This window comes from Nicotiana tabacum, chromosome 17 (genome assembly GCF_000715075.1).
Source record: "Nicotiana tabacum cultivar K326 chromosome 17, ASM71507v2, whole genome shotgun sequence".
NCBI lineage: Eukaryota > Viridiplantae > Streptophyta > Magnoliopsida > Solanales > Solanaceae > Nicotiana > Nicotiana tabacum.
The window spans coordinates 131,103,249-131,121,623 of NC_134096.1; positions in this window are offsets into that span (position 1 = coordinate 131,103,249).

Sequence of the window (18,375 nt, forward strand, 5' to 3'; positions counted from 1 at the left end):
GCTGACGAGTCCGGGAACAGAGTTTTCAGGCACGATAATGATGAGATCAAAGAGCGAGAAAGCAAAATTGTATTAAAATTCTGTATAGAATGTATTGTAAGTTAGCCATAAAATTCATGTCCTTTACAATGATCATTGAGCTTATAATTTATAGCTATGAAGAATGCCCTAGGGTCGTGCCCTTCTTTAATATCAATTATGAGGAGCATTGATGAAGACGTAACGGTGAACATAAATGCCAAATTCTCTGTAACGGGATGTTGATATTTAATGTTGTGGAATATTCCTCATTGAATGCTACCATGCGTAGAGTATTCAATGCCTTCACGAACGTTATCTTTTTCGGTGACACACGGGATATCTGCGTCAGGTTTTTTGTCCTCCCGGGTTAGGTTCCACGTGTCCCCTTCTTGGGTGGCCACGTGTCATAACATATTTTACCTAATACAGATAGTCCCCCTTCTTTCTAGTGACATAACTTTGTGTTACCGAGAAGTTGGTAGAAATACTCTTTTGGCGGGAACTATTATAATTCCTTTTGAAGGCCACTGACGGTTGATAAGATGCATGTCTCTCCGTATTTAGTGCCCCGAACACGCGTTTTCCCATAATTTAGCACGCCTTTTGCTGGTTATCGAGGTAATCATAGCCAAGGATTTAGCCGCTAAAACTTTACTTATATGTATCAACTTCCCCCTTTATATTCCAACTTCCTTCATCTTATTTCGCCTACTGAATCTTCATCTTCTTCAAACAAAAACCCTTTCTCTTTTTCGATGGCTTCCTCCTCAAAACGTACTGGTTCTTCAAAAGGCAAAAACAAAATCGATGACTTTGTTGTTCCAACCGTAGAATCCATCATACCAAAAAGACTCAATACCGCAAAGGATTTTGAGGAGAAATTCCCTTCTGCTAACCCTCGCACATGGGCTGTTAGCAGGTACCCTTCTTCCATTCGTCCTTCCAGTATTCCCGTTGTAGAGGAAGATTGTCATTTCCATGAATTGGATATCATCGCTCCCGATCTATCGGAGCGAGTGACCCTTCCCAAGGAAGGTTTTACATACTTTTACATGTATCCCTTTACTTTGGGTGCATTTTCTTTGAGTGGAGAGCTTGATTCCATGATTGTGGAATTTACCTCCGCTATCAAGTGTGTTTGGCACAGGTAAGTCCTTCTGTGTGGAGGATGGTTGCCTGCCTTCGACGCTTGTGCCAAGAAAATGGAGAAGAGCTAACATTAGCTCACATGATGAATCTCTACTCCCCCAAGATTTTTCGGGCGGGTATGATAAATCTCTGTAAACGAGGACACCATGCTTTGTTGACTAGCATGGATGATGAGTGTGATCGCAAGTGGACGGAACGGTTCTCCACGGTTGCCACTAGCAGTATCATTCCAACAACGGCTTCATCCTTTCCGGTCGCTTGGAACCGTGATCGTAAAATCTCTAATATTTCTTCTTTCATTAAATATTCTTATGTGGCCGTATTTTCATTCTTCGTATGTTTCAGCAACTCAATGGGTCTTGCCGGTGGTGAAATGCTTAGGCCGGTGGGTTCAAAAAATTTTGGACATCACAACACCCGAAACTCGCTTGTGGAAAGAGCTGACCCCGAAATACGGGTGGAAGGCCAAAAATCATGGTAATTTGAACTTACCTCGCTTCCATATTTCTCTACTTTACATATAGATTGAACCCTTCTAACTTGTTTATGAAATTTGGTCTACCTACGGGCTCTGTTGCTGTCCCCGAGGAGGACATTTTGGTTGATCCCATTGATGTAGTGAGGCTGCTTTAGGATGCTCTCGCTTGAACAGGTATCTTCAGGCCTGCTTCGGGTGCCACCACATCTTCACGGAGTCCTCGGCCAGAAAATAAGCAACCGAAGAAAAGACGTTCCTCCGTGGCCAGGGAGAAGAATAAGCGGGTGAAGACTATTGTCCCTGAGCTATCTTCGGTGGCGATGATGCCTGGTCCTCCTTCCGGGCCGGTCATAGACACTGTGATAATTGATGATGATGAAGAAGCTAGTGATAAGGGATATTCTCTTCATAGAAGGCGATTATCCTTATCATCTCAACATGTTGCTCAACCTATTGAGACAGTCATAGCAGCTGAGGATGATGTCTCGGCACTTTGGGGAGAATTTGATTTGGTAGATAATGCCAACTCCCGTTCTCGGGCCCAAATTATTGTGCCCGGTACTGCGAGGCAGAGTACCGGATCCTTGCCGTCTTCGGTTGGCGAGCACCCAACATCCAGTGTTGATTTTGACATAGTTGCTTCTCATTCTTCTACCCCATCAGCTTCATCACCACCTTTTTCCAATACCAACAACTGCTATATCATTTTCATCTTCATCCACTCTTCTACCAGCAACATCATCTCCAGCGGTCGCACCTGACCATGAAGAAGGCATTCTTCTTCCACAGTACCTAGTTCATGGGAATTTGGGGCAAAATTATGCTGCCCCTTCTGAAGATCCTCAGATAAGGAGGAATGTTGCACTTTCGGTCTCTACCGGGTGCAATCTTCTTTCCCGGCCGGTGGAGCTTGCTAACTATCTGAAGCCTTTGGCTTCAGAGAACGATTGGGAAAAGATTCAGACACTCTCGGGAGAGTGTTTGTTGAATAATGCTATGTATAATGCCGCAGCGGTACGTTTCTTTCTTCCTCTGTTATTTCTCCTTCTTTTGAATGAATGTATTTTAAGTTTTACCTCTTCTTGTTTTGCAGGCCAACTTCCTTGCTTTTGAGGGCCTTCAAAGGTTGAATCTTGAGAAGGAAGGACTTACTTCCGAATCAGATTTTGGTGGAACAGGACCAAACCATTCTCTGTCTCTCCGAACTGGAAACCAGAGCCACCAAGGCCGTCATTTTGAAAGCTCGTTTGTAGCAAAGCGAGCAAGAAGTGATAACCCTCAGCCAAGAAGTTGGCCCGTTGAGGGTTAGATTTGATAAAGCCAAGTCTAAATGGGCTGAAGTCCAGGACGCCATTCTTACTGCAACCGAGCGCAAGGTTGTTGCTACTGAAAGGGTAACTAACTAGGAAGTAGCCTTGAACTCCAAAGTCGAAGAGCTTGCTTCCGCGGGGGGCGAAACATGCCCATCTAGAAGAGAAGTACAGGAAAATTATCGAGCATAACAGGCTCTTTAGTTCAACTGTTCATGAGCTTGACGTCAGCCTTAAATCTGTTAGGTCCGCCCGGAAAAATCTTTCTATCGAGATAACCCAACTCAAAGAAGAACTCAAGCGCCGAGAGGCTTCCCTCGTTGTTGAAAAAACTTACGACATGTACATTATGAGGAGAAAAAACTTGGAAGAAGCCAAATATGGTGTCATTGATATTGATGCTGAAATTGCTAAGGCACACGAGCTTAAGTTAGCCGCTAAGACTGGCCTTCCATCAAGGTCCGATATATCAGGCCTATCTGGTTCTGGTTCCAAATTTTTGGGAACTGAAGAAGAATCGTAGGACGACAATATTGAAGATCAAATTGGGGAAAATCTCAAGCCATCGGTGCAACCGTCTACCACTCCCGGGGGCGTGGACGCTTCTCTTTCTCTAGGGCCCGAAGGCACTGCAGTTTAGCTTTACTTATCTTTTCCCGTTTTGTATTTCTGTTGGCAAGTTCTCATAAATGAAGAGACATTTTTGCTTAAATGTTTTGTTTTAGTCTTACTTTTTCTAGAATATCCGTGCAAGTTTTTTAACCCTTATATTCTTTTAAGGATTTTGCGCATGTTTTTCTGTTCATATTTTTCTGTATGTGGTCTCTGATGCATTTTCTTCGATACACTTTGTTTCCGAGAATTATCCCTTTTACGTGAGAATTTCAATAAGTATTTGCGCAAGTTTGCTTTTTGCGTCCTTTTCATATGCGGCTTCAGGTGTATTTTTCCCCGATAGCATTTTTTATTCCGGGCATAAATTCTTCCAGATCCAACCCTTTAACATGAAGGTTTTTATAAGTATTTGCACAAGTTTGATTTTTGCATCCTTTTCATATGCGGCTTTAGGTATATTTTTCCCCGATAGCATTTTTATTCCAGGCATAAATTCTTCCGGAACCAACCCTTTAATGTGAGGGTTTTTATAAGAGAGGGACCTCATATATTTACGGTGCACTTGAAGAGGACGTCACCTGTTTATTACGGCACTAACATTTGAAGTACTTGTTTAACTTTCAAATGACAAGGTTAGCTCATCGTTCAGACAAGAAACAAGATAAAAGTAAAAGGATTTCATTTTATTCCTTCTATTTTTAGAGATTACATAAGCATTTTGCTATGCAAAAAAGAAATTGCCATGACTTGTGGCTATCTTGTACAACATGTTTCTACGGGGTTGGCTGTGCAATCTCCAGTCCCGATGATGTATTCTATTCCCGGATTTTCGTTCCTCGGTTGACATGGCATTCAGTGTTGTCATATCCTCATATCATCCCCCCCAGTGTTCGAATGCGAAGAATGCGAATTGGAACACTGGAAGTCTTGTATCTTCGAAGGTTCAACCAATGAATTGCTAGGTAATCCTTCACTCGGTAACATATCTTGTTTCCCCTTAGGAATCCATGCTATCAAGCGAAAGAATACCTAACAGTCCTCTAGTGGTTTGTGCTCGTGAACGGTTGGGTAACCTCTGTTTGGTAGCAAACTTAACTTCCCGGTGGGAATTTTCTATCGAGCCAAAGATTACCTAATCGCCCCCGAGTGAAACCTTGGCATCAGAAATCTTATTGATGTTGTCTTCGTAGTATGCTTTCTATCGCTGCCTCATTAAAAACCTTGCCAGAAAAACCCAATTGGGACAAAAACTGAATGAAGGAAAAAAGAGTGCAGTACATACTTTTCGCTTGGGTAATGTTTATCAGCAATAATATCTTTTGAGGTGTGCCACATTCCAGTTTCTAGGTAACTTGTCTCCGTTCTGGTTTTGCAACTTGTACGATCATTTTCCAGTGACAGCTGAAATCCGATAGGGACCTTCTCACATTGGACCCAGCTTCCCCGGGTTAAACTCCCGGGTATTTCGAGTTACTTTCCTCAGAACTAAATCTCCCACTTTGAAATAACGGAAATTAGCTCTTCGATTATAATATCACTCCATTCTCTGCTTTTGCGCTGCCATTCTTACATGCGCCAAGTCCATGCATTCCTCGAGTAGCTCCAAGTTGATTAACATTGCTTCGTTGTTCAATTCTTTGTCCGCCTGGAAATACCTTAAGGTTGGTTCCCCTACTTCCACCGGTATCAAAGCTTATGCGTCATACACAAGGGAAAAGGGGTTTCTCTTGTACTTGACTTGGTCGTTACTCGGTAGGCCCATAAAACCTCAGGTATTCTTCGGGCCAGTTGCCTTTTGCTACTTCCAACCTTTTCTGAAAATTTTGAATAATCACTTTGTTTGTTGACTCCACTTGACCATTTGTGCTCGGATGACAAGGTGAAGAGGTGATCCTCTTTATCTTCAAATCTTCAAGGAACTTTGTAACTTTTGCGCCGATAAACTGTGGCCCGTTGTCGCATGCAATCTCTTTTGGTATTCTAAACCTGAAAATTATATTTTCCCACAGGAAGTCGACTACTTCGCGTTCTCTGATCTTCTGATAAGGACCTGTTTCCACCCATTTAGAAAAATAGTCAGTCAAAATTAAAAGAAACCTTACCTTTCTAGGAGCTGGCGGTAATGGTCCGACGATGTCCATTCCCCATTTCATGAACGACCATAGGGACAGAACTGAATGTAGGGGTTCTGCCGGTTGATGTACTAGTGTTGCGTAGCGTTAGCACTTATCACATTTTCGTATGAAGTTTTTGGCATCGTGTTCCATACGGAGCCAGTAATATCCTTCCCAAACTAATGTCAACACCAAAGAATCTGCACCCGAGTGGTTGCCACATATCCCTTCATGGACTTCTCTCATGACATAGTTAGCTTCTGATGCTCCTAAGCACCAGGCTAACGGGCCTCGAAAGGATTTTATGTACAATTGGCCTTTCTTGAAGCGATATCGTGCAGCTTTGGTGCGTAACGCTCTTGATGCCTTGGGGTCTTCGGGCAAATTTTAATGCTCGAGATAATCGATTATTTCGTTTCTCTAATCCCAGACCAAACTAGTCGAATTCACCGCATAGTAACCATTCGTGTTCAAAACTGAGTTCATTAGTTGTACTACTGTCCCTGATTCTGATCCCTGGATTTCTGTTGATAAGCCCAAATTTGCTAATGCATCTGCTTCCGCGTTATCTTCCTGTCACGACCCAATTTCACCTGTAGGTCATGATGGCGCCCAACATTACAGTTAGGCAAGCCAACTAATAAATTAAGCATACATTGATAAAATTTAAAACCAAGAAAATATAAACCCAAACTCTACCAATGTGTGTGTGCCAAGACCTGGTGTCACAAGTGAATGAGCATCTAGTAGATTATACAAAACTCCAACTACTGTCTGAAATAAAATAGACAGAATGTAAGTATAAGAAGAGACACTGATAGCTATAGAACGGCTCGGAAAGGCAGCTCACCACTATGCCTCGGGATGACGTGGGTATGTGATGATAGGTCCTCCACTAGTACCTGTCTCAGATCCTGCACAAAAAGTGCAGCAAGTGTAGTATGAGTACGTAAACAACGTGTACCCAGTAAGTATCAAGCCTAATCTCGAAGTGGTAGAGACGAGATGGCCGACTTTGACACTCACTATGGGTCAATAATAATTGAAATAAAATTAGGATATTCAAATCAGCATGATTTACAAAATTTTCCAATAATTTATTTAATCAGCGAAAATAATCAAATTCCTTCAAATGTTACAATTCTCAATATATTAATTAAATTCCTTCAATTCAAATAAATTCCAATTTATCAATTAAATCTCATTTACAGGAGTAACAATTAATTCCTAAACAAGCAAGAATAATAATTCATTAAATTCCAAGGATTTTCCAATTTATTACTTAGCTTCACAAGCTGAAATAAATTATTAAAGTATCGTGTAATTATTATTATTAAGCACGATTTCTGCCGAGGACGTACGGCCCGATCCAGAGTGCCGTGTACACTGCCGAGGGACGTGCGGCGCGATCCATAGATGCATCTATCCTGCCGAGGCATTCGGCCTGCTTCACAAGAAAGGAGGACATTTTCTTATGTGCCTCCGGAAGGAGAGTATATTTATTATAAGGTAAATTTGGGAGGAGAACAATTTCTTTTAATAATTAATTGATTTAAATAGACAATCAAGCCTATGAGATTTTCATCCTTTAATATCTTTATCTAACAATTCACAATATATTCATATAGATATGAATTAATATAAATAAATCAAAGAATACAATTTACACAAGTAAGGCATGCTTTGAGTCTTAAACTACCCGGACTTTAGCATTAATAGTAGCTACGCACGGACTCTCGTCACCACGTGCGTACGTAGCCCCCCACAATTACCAACAATTATTTAATTTTAATCACCTATGAGGTAATTTCCCCCTCACAAGATTAGACAAGAGACTTACCTCGTCTTGCTCCAATTTAATCCACTATAAGGCCTTTTCCACGATTATCCAACTCCGTCTGGCTCGAATCTAGCCAAAATAATTCGATACAATCACTAAATATTATAGGAATCAATTCTATAAGAAAATACTACATTTTTAAGAAAAGATCCCGAAATTAATTAAAAATTTGCTCGCGGGGCCCACATCTCGGAATCCGATAAAAGTTACAAAATCCGATAACCCATTCAATTACGAGTCCAACCATACCAGTTTCACTCAAATCCGACTCCGAATCGATACCGAAATCTCAAAATTTCATTTCTATGAGATTTCTAGATTTTTTCAAATTTCAATCTCAAAACACTAATTTATGGTGAAAACAATGATATACTTGTATATGTAGACCAAATCCGAGTTAGAATCACTTACCCCAATGTTTTTCCCTTGAAAATCTGCCAAAGGTCGTCTCTGCTCAAGCTCAAGTTCGTCAAAAATGGCAAATGGGACGAATGCCCTCTTTTTATAAAACTGCCCAGCAGCCTTCGGAACTGGTCCTCGATCGCGGCATCGAACATGTGCCCTCGATCAGGGCATCGAGGTTGTACCTTCGATCAGGGCATCGAGCTTGGGTCTCGATCCTAGCCCTCGAGCCATACCTTCGATCATGCCATCGAGCCTTGCCTTCGATCACCGCTTCGATCAGGGTATCGAGGTTAGGCCTTCGATCATATCCTCAATCATGGCATCGAGCTTGAACCTTCGATTGTGACCCTCGATCTTGGGTCTCGATCCTGGCCCTCGAGCTGGACCTTCGATCATGGCCCTCGAGTTTGGACCTTCGATCGTGGCCCTCGAGTTGGACCTTCGATCATGGATTCGATACACTAGCTCGAGCCTGTACCTCGTTAACCCTGGGCTCGATATCTAGGCTCGATCACAGCCCACAATGTCCAACAGAAGAGGAAAAATTGCAGCAGCTTTTTAACTCAAATTTTTGATCCGTTAACCATCCGAAACTCACCCGAGGCACTCGGGACCTCAACCAAATATACCAAAAACTCCTAAAACATCATACGAACTTATTCGAACCTCTAAATTACATCAAACAACGCTAAAACCATGAATCATACCCCAATTCAAGCTTAGAGTTTTCAACTTCTACATTCAATGCCGGAACCTATCAAATCAACTCCGATTGACCTCAAATTTTACACACAAGTCATAAATTACATAACGGAGCTATGAAAATTTTCGGAACTGGATTCCGACTCCGGTATCAAAAAGTCAACTCCCCGGTCAAACTTTCAAACTTTAAATTCCTATTTTAGCCATTTCAAGCCTAATTTCACTACAGACTTCCAAAAAGAATTCCGATCACGCTCCTAAGTCCAAAATCACCATACGGAGCTGTTGGAATCATCAAAATTCTATTCCGGGGTCATTTTCTCTAAATGTTGACCGAAGTCAAACTTAGCACTTTAAGGCCAACTTAAGGAACCAAGTGTTCCAGTTTCACCTCGTACACTTCCAAATCCCGAACCAACCATCCCCGCAAGTCATAAATCATTACAAGCACCTACGGAAAGTTTTATTTTAGGGAACGGGGTTCTAAAAGTTAAAATGACTGATTGGGTCATTACATTCTCCACCTCTTAAACAAACGTTCGTCCTCGAACGGGTTTAGAATTATACCTGAAGTGCTGAATAAGTATGGATATCTGCTCAGCATGTTTTCCTCGGTCTCCCAAGTTGCTTCCTCGACTGGTTGGCCCCTCCACTGGACTTTTACTACAGAAATCCTCTTGGATCTCAACTATTGAACCTGTTTATCAACAATGGCAATTGGCTCCTTTTCATAACCCAAGCTATTATCTAGCTGAACTGTGCTGAAGTCTAACACATGTGATAGGTCAGCATGATACTTCCGGAGCATAGATACGTGAAAAACCGGATGAACTCCCGATAGGCTGGGAGGCAAGGCAAGCTCATAAGCAACCTCCCCAACTCGTTTCAACACCTCAAATGGGCCTATAAACCTTGGGCTCAACTTGCCCTTCTTCCCGAATCTCATAATTCCCTTCATCGGCAAAACCTACAAGAGAACCTTTTCACCTACCATAAATGATATATCACGCGCTTTATGATCCGCGTAACTTTTTTGTCTGGACTGAGCTGTACAAAGTCGCTCCTGAATCAACTTTACCTTTTCCAAGGCATCACTTACCAAATCAGTACCATATAACTTAGCCTCACCTGGCTCAAACCATCCGATAAGTGAACGACATCGCCGACCATATAAAGCCTCAAATGGAGCCATCTCGATGCTGGATTGGTAACTGTTATTATAAGCAAACTCGGCCAAAGGCAGGAAACGATCCCACTGACCTTCAAAGTCAATCACACATGCCCTGAGCATATCCTCCAAAATCTGAATTGTCCTCTCTGACTGTCCATCGGTCTGCGGATGAAAGGATGTGCTGAGCTCTACACGGGTCCCCAACTCACTCTGTACTGCTCTCCAGAATTGTGAAGTAAACTGAGGACTTCTATCTGATATGATGGAACTTGGCACACCGTGCAACCGAACTATCTCCTGAATATAAATCTGGGCCAACCTCTCTGAAGTATACGTAGTCACAACAGGAATAAAATATGCCGACTTAGTCAACCTGTCAACAATCACCCAAACTGCATCAAACTTCCTCAAGGTCCGCGGCAACCCAACTACAAAATCCATGGTAATTCGTTCCCATTTCCACTCTAGTAAGGTCATCTGCTGAAGTAGGCCACCTGGCCTCTGGTGCTCATATTTAACTTGCTGGAAATTTAGACACCGAGCTACATACTCAACTATGTCCTTTTTCATTCGTCGCCGCCAATAATGCTGCCTCAAGTCACGATACATCTTCGTAGCACCTGGATGAATAGAATATCGAGAACTGTGTGCCACCTCCAGGATCTTTTTCCTCAGTTCATCCACATTAGGAACACACAGACGATCCTGGAGTCGTAGAACACCATCTGCACCAATAGTGACTTCCTTGGCACCACCTTGTAGTACCGTTTCACGAAGAACCACCAGGTGTGGGTCATCATACTGGCGAGCCTTGATCTGTTCAAATAGTGAAGACCGGGCCACAACACATGCAAGAACTCGGCTGGGCTCTTAAATATCCAGCCTCACATGTCTGTTAGCCAAGGACTGAATATCTGAGGCTAATGGCCTTTCCTCTGCTGAAATGAAAGCCAAACTACACATACTCTCCGCCTTTCTGCTCAAGGCATCTGCAACCACATTTGCTTTTCCCGGATGATACAGGATAGTAATATCATAATCTTTTAGTAACTCCAACCATCTACGCTGCCAAAAATTTAGATCCCTCTGCTTGAACAAATGATGCAAACTGCGATGATCAGTGTAAACTTCACAAGACACCCCATAAAGATAATGCCTCCAAATCTTAAGAGCGTGAACAATCGCAGCTAACTCCAAATCATGTACCGGATAATTCCTTTTGTGGGGCTTCAGCTGACATGAAGCATATGCAATAACTTGCCCTTCCTGCATCAATACACAACCCAAGCCAACGCGCGAAGCATCGCAATACACTGTATACATCCCCGAACCGGAAGGCAACACTAACACTGGTGCTGTAGTCAATGATGTCTTGAGCATATGAAAGCTCACCTCACAATCATCAGACCATCGAAATGGAGCACCCTTCTGGGTTAATTTGGTCAAAGGTGCTGCAATAGATGAAAAACCTTCCACGAACCGATGATAATAACCTGCCAAACCCAGAAAACTCCTGATCTCCGACGCCGAAGTGGGACGATGCCAATTTTGAACTGCCTCAATCTTTTTGGGATCAACCTTAATACCTTCACCCGATATAATATGTCCCAAAAATGCTACCGACTCTAGCCAAAACTCACATTTAGAGAACTTAGCATATAGCTTTTGTTCCCGCAATGTCTGAAGCACTACTCTCATATGCTGCTCATATTCCTCCTTACTGCGCGAATAGATTAATATGTCATCAATGAAGACAATGACAAATGAATCAATATATAGCCTGAATACCCTGTTCATCAGATCCATAAACGTTGTCGGGGCATTAGTTAAACCAAAAGACATTACCAGAAACTCATAATGACCATATCTAGTACGGAAAGCAGTCTTCGGAACACCCGAATCCCGAATCTTCAACTGATGGTGCCCCGACCTCAAGTCGATCTTAGAGAATACCCTAGCACCCTGCAACTGGTCAAATAGGTCATCAATACGCGGCAATGGGTACTTGTTCTTAATAGTGACTTTGTTCAATTGGCGATAATCAATACACATCCGCATTGTTCCATCCTTCTTTTTCACAAATAATACAGGTGCACCCCAAGGCGATACACTCGGTCTGACAAACCCTTTGGCTAGTAACTCTTCAAGCTGTTCTTTCAATTCTTTCAATTCTTTCGGAGCCATGCGATACGGTGGAATAGATATAGGTTGGGTATCTGAAGCCAAGTCAATACAGAAATCAATATCACGATCAGGTGGCATACTTGGAAGATCTGACGGAAATACATCGGGGAACTCCTGAACTACAGGCACTGAATCAATAGCCGGAGTCTCTCCAGTAGTATCCCGAACATAGGCTAGATAAGCCAAACAACCCTTCTCAACCATGTGTTGAGCCTTTATAAAAGAAATAACTCGATTAAATGAACTAACATGCGAACCCTTCCACTCCAGCTTAGGCAATGCTGGAATAGCCAAGGTAACAGTCTTGGCATGACAATCTAGAATAGCATGATATGGAGATAACCAGTCCATGCCCAGAATAATTTCAAAATCGGTCATCTCAAGCAATAGGAGATCTTCTCTAGTTTCATAACCACAGAATGTAATAATACAGGACCGGTAGATCCGGTTCACAACAACAGAATCGCCCATAGGAGTGGACACATAAACAGGAGTACGCAAGGACTCACGAGAAACACCAGGAATGGAGAAAATAGAGATGACACATATGAATACGTAGATCCTGGATCAAATAATACTGAGGCATTTTTGCCACAAACAGAAATAATACCTGTAATCATAGCATCTGAGGCCTCTGCATCTGGTCTAGCCGGAAAAGCATAGAACCGAGCTGGAGCGCCAACTGTCTAGCCTCCGCCTGGCTGACCTCCACCTCTAGGACGGCCCCTACCCACCTGTCCTCCACCTCTGGGTGGTCGGACTACTGGTGGAGAAACTGGTCCGGTAAGCATAGGCTGCTGACCTGCTGTACTGGTCTACCTCGAAGCCTGGGGCAAAACCTCCGCATGTGACTGGGATCCCCGCACTCGTAACAACTCTTCGGTGCGATGGGCTGCTAAATATGTGTCTGGCCCTGGGGACCTGAATACCCACTGGGAGGACCCTGAATAGCTGGTGGGCGGTAAGAACTCTCTGGTATAGCACTGAAATAAGGTCGTACTGGAGCACCTCGAGGAGGTGGTGGTGCTGGATATGGGGGTCTGCTGGACTGTCCCCTCACGAATTGACCTCTGCCCCCGGACGGAGCACCTCTGAACTCTCCAGAGTACCTGAACCACTTATCTCTCATAATCTGCTCTCGGCTCTGCTGACGTACACCCTCAATCCTCCAGGCTATCTCCTCAACTCGCTCATAAGAAGTACCCATCTCAACCTCTCGAGCCATAGTGGCCTGAATACCAGTATGTAAACCGGCTACAAACCTTTGCACTCTCTCCGCCTCAGTAGGGAGTATCATTAGTGCATGGCGAGATAATTCAGAAAACCTCGCCTCATAATCAGTCACTGACATCTGACCCTGCTGGAGCTGCTCAAACTGAAACCGCAACTCTTCCCTCTAGGAGGGTGGAATTTACATGTCCAAGAAGATACGGGTGAACTTGTCCCAAGTCATGGGAGGAGAATCTACTGGTCTGCCAAGAACATAAGACTACCACCATCTACGAGCATAAGACTGCCACCGATAAACTGCGGCCCGTTGTCGCATGCAATCTCTTTTGGTATTCTAAACCTGCAAATTATATTTTCCCACAGGAAGACGACTACTTCGCGTTCTCTGATCTTCTGATAAGGACCTGTTTCCACCCATTTAGAAAAATAGTCAGTCAAAATTAAAAGAAACCTTACCTTTCTAGGAGCTGGCAGTAACGGTCCGAAGATGTCCATTCCCCATTTCATGAACGACCATGGGGACAGAACTGAATGTAGGGGTTCTGCCGGTTGATGTACTAGTGTTGCGTAGCGTTAGCACTTATCACATTTTCGTACGAAGTTTTTGGCATCGTGTTCCATACGGAGCCAGTAATATCCTTCCCGAACTAATGTCAACACCTAAGAATCTGCACCCGAGTGGTTGCCACATATCCCTTCATGGACTTCTCTCATGACATAGTTAGCTTCTGATGCTCCTAAGCACCGGGCTAACGGGCCTCGAAAGGATTTTATGTACAATTGGCCTTTCTTGAAGCTATATCGTGCAGCTTTGATGCGTAACGCTCTTGATGCCTTGGGGTCTTCGGGAAAATTTTAATGCTCGAGATAATCGATTATTTCGTTTCTCCAATCCCAGACCAAACTAGTCGAATTCACCTCATAGTAACCATTCGTGTTCAAAACCGAGTTCATTAGTTGTACTACTGTCCCTGATTCTGATCCCTGGATTTCTGTCGATAAGCCCAAATTTGCTAATGCATCTGCTTCCGCGTTATCTTCCTGTCACGACCCAATTTCACCTGTAGGTCGTGATGGCGCCCAACACTACAGCTAGGCAAGCCAACTAATAAATTAAGCATACATTGATAAAATTTAAAACCAAGAAAATATAAACCCAAACTCTACTAATGTGTGTGTGCCAAGACCTGGTGTCACAAGTGAATGAGCATCTAGTAGATTATACAAAACTCCAAGTACTGTCTAAAATAAAATAGAATAAATGTAAGTATAAGAAGAGACACTGATAGCTGCAGAACGGCTCGGAAAGGCAGCTCACCACTATGCCTCGGGATGACGTGGGTATGTGATGATCGGTCCTCCACTAGTACCTGTCTCAGGTCATGCACAAAAAGTGCAGCAAGTGTAGTATGAGTACGTGAACAACATGTACCCAGTAAGTATCAAGCCTAATCTCGAAGTGGTAGAGATGAGATGGCCGACTTTGACACTCACTATGGGTCAATAATAATTGAAATAAAATTAGGATATTCAAATCAGCATGATTTACAAATTTTCAAATAATTTATTTAATCAGCGGAAATAATCAAATTCCTTCAAATGTAACAATTCTCAATATATTAATTAAATTCCTTCAATTCAAATAAATTCAAATTTATCAATTAAATCTCATTTACAGGAGTAACAATTAATTCCTAAACAAGCAAGAATAATAATTTATTAAATTCCAAGGATTTTCCAATTTATTACTTAGCTTCACAATCTGAAATACATTATTAGAGTATCAAGTAATTATTATTATTAAGAACGATTTCTGCCTAGGACGTACGGCCCGATCCAGAGTATCGTGTACACTGCCGAGGGACGTGCGGCGCAATCCATAGATGCATCTATCCTGCCGAGACGTTCGGCCCGCTCCACAAGAAAGGAGGACATTTTCTTATGTGCCTCGGAAGGAGAGTATATTCATTATAAGATGAATTTGGGAGGAGAACAATTTTTTTTAACAATTAATTTATTTAAACAGACAATCAAGCCTATGAGATTTTCATCCTTTAATATCTTATCTAACAATTCACAATATATTCATATAGATATGAATTAATATAAATAAATCAAAGAATACAATTTACACAAGTAAGGCATGCTTTGAGTCTTAAACTACCCGGACTTTAGCATTAATAGTATCTACGCACGGACTCTCGTCACCACGTGCGTACGTAGCCCCCCATAATTAGCAATAATTATTTAATTTTAATCACCTATGAGGTAATTTCCCCCTCACAAGATTAGACAAGAGACTTATCTCGTCTTGCTCCAATTTAATCCACAATAAGGCCTTTTCCACGATTATCCAACTCCGTCTGGCTCGAATCTAGCCAAAATAATTCGATACAATCACTAAATATTATAGGAATCAATTCTATAAGAAAATACTATATTTTTTAAGAAAAGATCCCAAAATTAATTAAAAATTCGCTTGCGGGGCCCACATCTCGAAATTCGGTGAAAGTTACGAAATCCGATAACCCATTCAATTACGAGTCCAACCATACCAGTTTCACTCAAATCCGACTCCGAATCGATACCGAAATCTCAAAATTTCATTTCTATGAGATTTCTAGATTTTTTCCAAATTTCAATCTCAAAACACTAATTTATGGTGAAAACAATGATATACTTGTATATGTAGACCAAATCCGAGTTAGAATCACTTACCCCAATATTTTTCCCTTGAAAATCTGCCAAAAGTCGTCTCTGCTCAAGCTCAAGTTCGTCAAAAATGGCAAATGGGACGAATGCCTTCTTTTTATAAAACTGCCCAGCAGCCTTCGGAACTGGTCCTCGATAGCGGCATCGAACATGTGCCCTCGATCAAGGCATCGAGGTTGTACCTTCGATCAGGGCATCGAGCTTGGGTCTCGATCCTAGCCCTCGAGCCATACCTTTGATCATGCCATCGAGCCTTGCCTTCGATCGCCGCTTCGATCAGGGTATCAAGATTAGGCCTTCGATCATATCCTCAATCATGGCATCGAGCTTGAACCTTCGATTGTGACCCTCGATCTTGGGTCTCGATCCTGGCCCTCGAGCTGGACCTTCGATCATGGCCCTCGAGTTTGGACCTACGATCGTAGCCCTCGAGTTGGACCTTCGATCATGGATTCGATACACTAGCTCGAGCCTGTACCTCGTTAACCCTAGGCTCGATACCTGGGCTCGATATCTAGGCTCGATCACAGCCCAGAATGTCCAACAGAAGAGGAAAAATTGCAGCAACTTTTTAACTCAAATTTTTGATCCGTTAACCATCCGAAACTCACCCGAGGCCCTCGGGACCTCAACCAAATATACCAACAACTCCTAAAACATCATACGAACTTATTCGAACCTCTAAATTACATCAAACAACGCTAAAACCATGAATCATACCCCAATTCAAGCTTAGAGTTTTCAACTTCTACATTCAATGCCGGAACCTATCAAATCAACTCCGATTGACCTCAAATTTTACACACAAGTCATAAATTACATAACGGAGCTATGAAAATTTTCGGAACTGGATTCCGACTCCGGTATCAAAAAGTCAACTCCCCGGTCAAACTTTCAAACTTTAAATTCCTATTTTAGCCATTTCAAGCCTAATTTCACTACAGACTTCCAAAAAGAATTCCGATCACGCTCCTAAGTCCAAAATCACCATACGGAGTTGTTGGAATCATCAAAATTCTATTCCAGGGTCGTTTTCTAAAAATATTGACCGAAGTCAAACTTAGCACTTTAAGGCCAACTTAAGGAACCAAGTGTTCCGGTTTCACCTCGAACACTTCCAAATCCCGAATCAACCATCCCCGCAAGTCATAAATCATTACAAGCACCTACGGAAAGTTTTATTTTAGGGAACGGGGTTCTAAAAGTTAAAATGACCGGTTGGGTCATTACATTCTCCACCTCTTAAACAAACGTTCGTCCTCGAACGGGTTTAGAATTATACCTGAAGTGCTGAATAAGTCTGGATATCTGCTCAGCATGTTTTCCTCGGTCTCCCAAGTTGCTTCCTCGACTGGTTGGCCCCTCCACTGGACTTTTACTACAGAAATCCTCTTGGATCTCAACTATCGAACCTGTTTATCAACAATGGCAATTGGCTCCTTTTCATAACCCAAGCTATTATCTAGCTGAACTGTGCTGAAGTCTAACACATGTGATAGGTCAGCATGAAACTTCCGGAGCATAGATACGTGAAAAACTGGATGAACTCCCGATAGGCTGGGAGGCAAGGCAAGCTCATAAGCAACCTCCCCAACTCGTTTCAACACCTCAAATGGGCCTATAAACCTTGGGCTCAACTTGCCCTTCTTCCCGAATCTCATAATTCCCTTCATCGGCGAAACCTTCAAGAGAACCTTTTCACCTACCATAAATGATATATCACGCGCTTTATGATCCGTGTAACTTTTTTGTCTGGACTGAGCTGTACAAAGTCGCTCCTAAATCAACTTTACCTTTTCCAAGGCATCACTTACCAAATCAGTACCATATAACTTAGCCTCACCTAGCTCAAACCATCCGATAAGTGAACGACATCGCCGACCATATAAAGCCTCAAATGGAGCCATCTCGATGCTGGATTGGTAACTGTTATTATAAGCAAACTCGGCCAAAGGCAGGAAACGATCCCACTGACCTTCAAAGTCAATCACACATGCCCTGAGCATATCCTCCAAAATCTGAATTGTCCTCTCTGACTGTCCATCGGTCTGCGGATGAAAGGATGTGCTGAGCTCTACACGGGTCCCCAACTCACTCTGTACTGCTCTCCAGAATTGTGAAGTAAACTGAGGACTTCTATCTGATATGATGGAACTTGGCACACCGTGCAACCGAACTATCTCCTGAATATAAATCTGGGCCAACCTCTCTGAAGTATACGTAGTCACAACAGGAATAAAATGTGCCGACTTAGTCAACCTGTCAACAATTACCCAAACTGCATCAAACTTCCTCAAGGTCCGCGGCAACCCAACTACAAAATCCATGGTAATTCGTTCCCATTTCCACTCTAGTAAGGTCATCTGCTGAAGTAGGCCACCTGGCCTCTGGTGCTCATATTTAACTTGCTGGAAATTTAGACACCGAGCTACATACTCAACTAT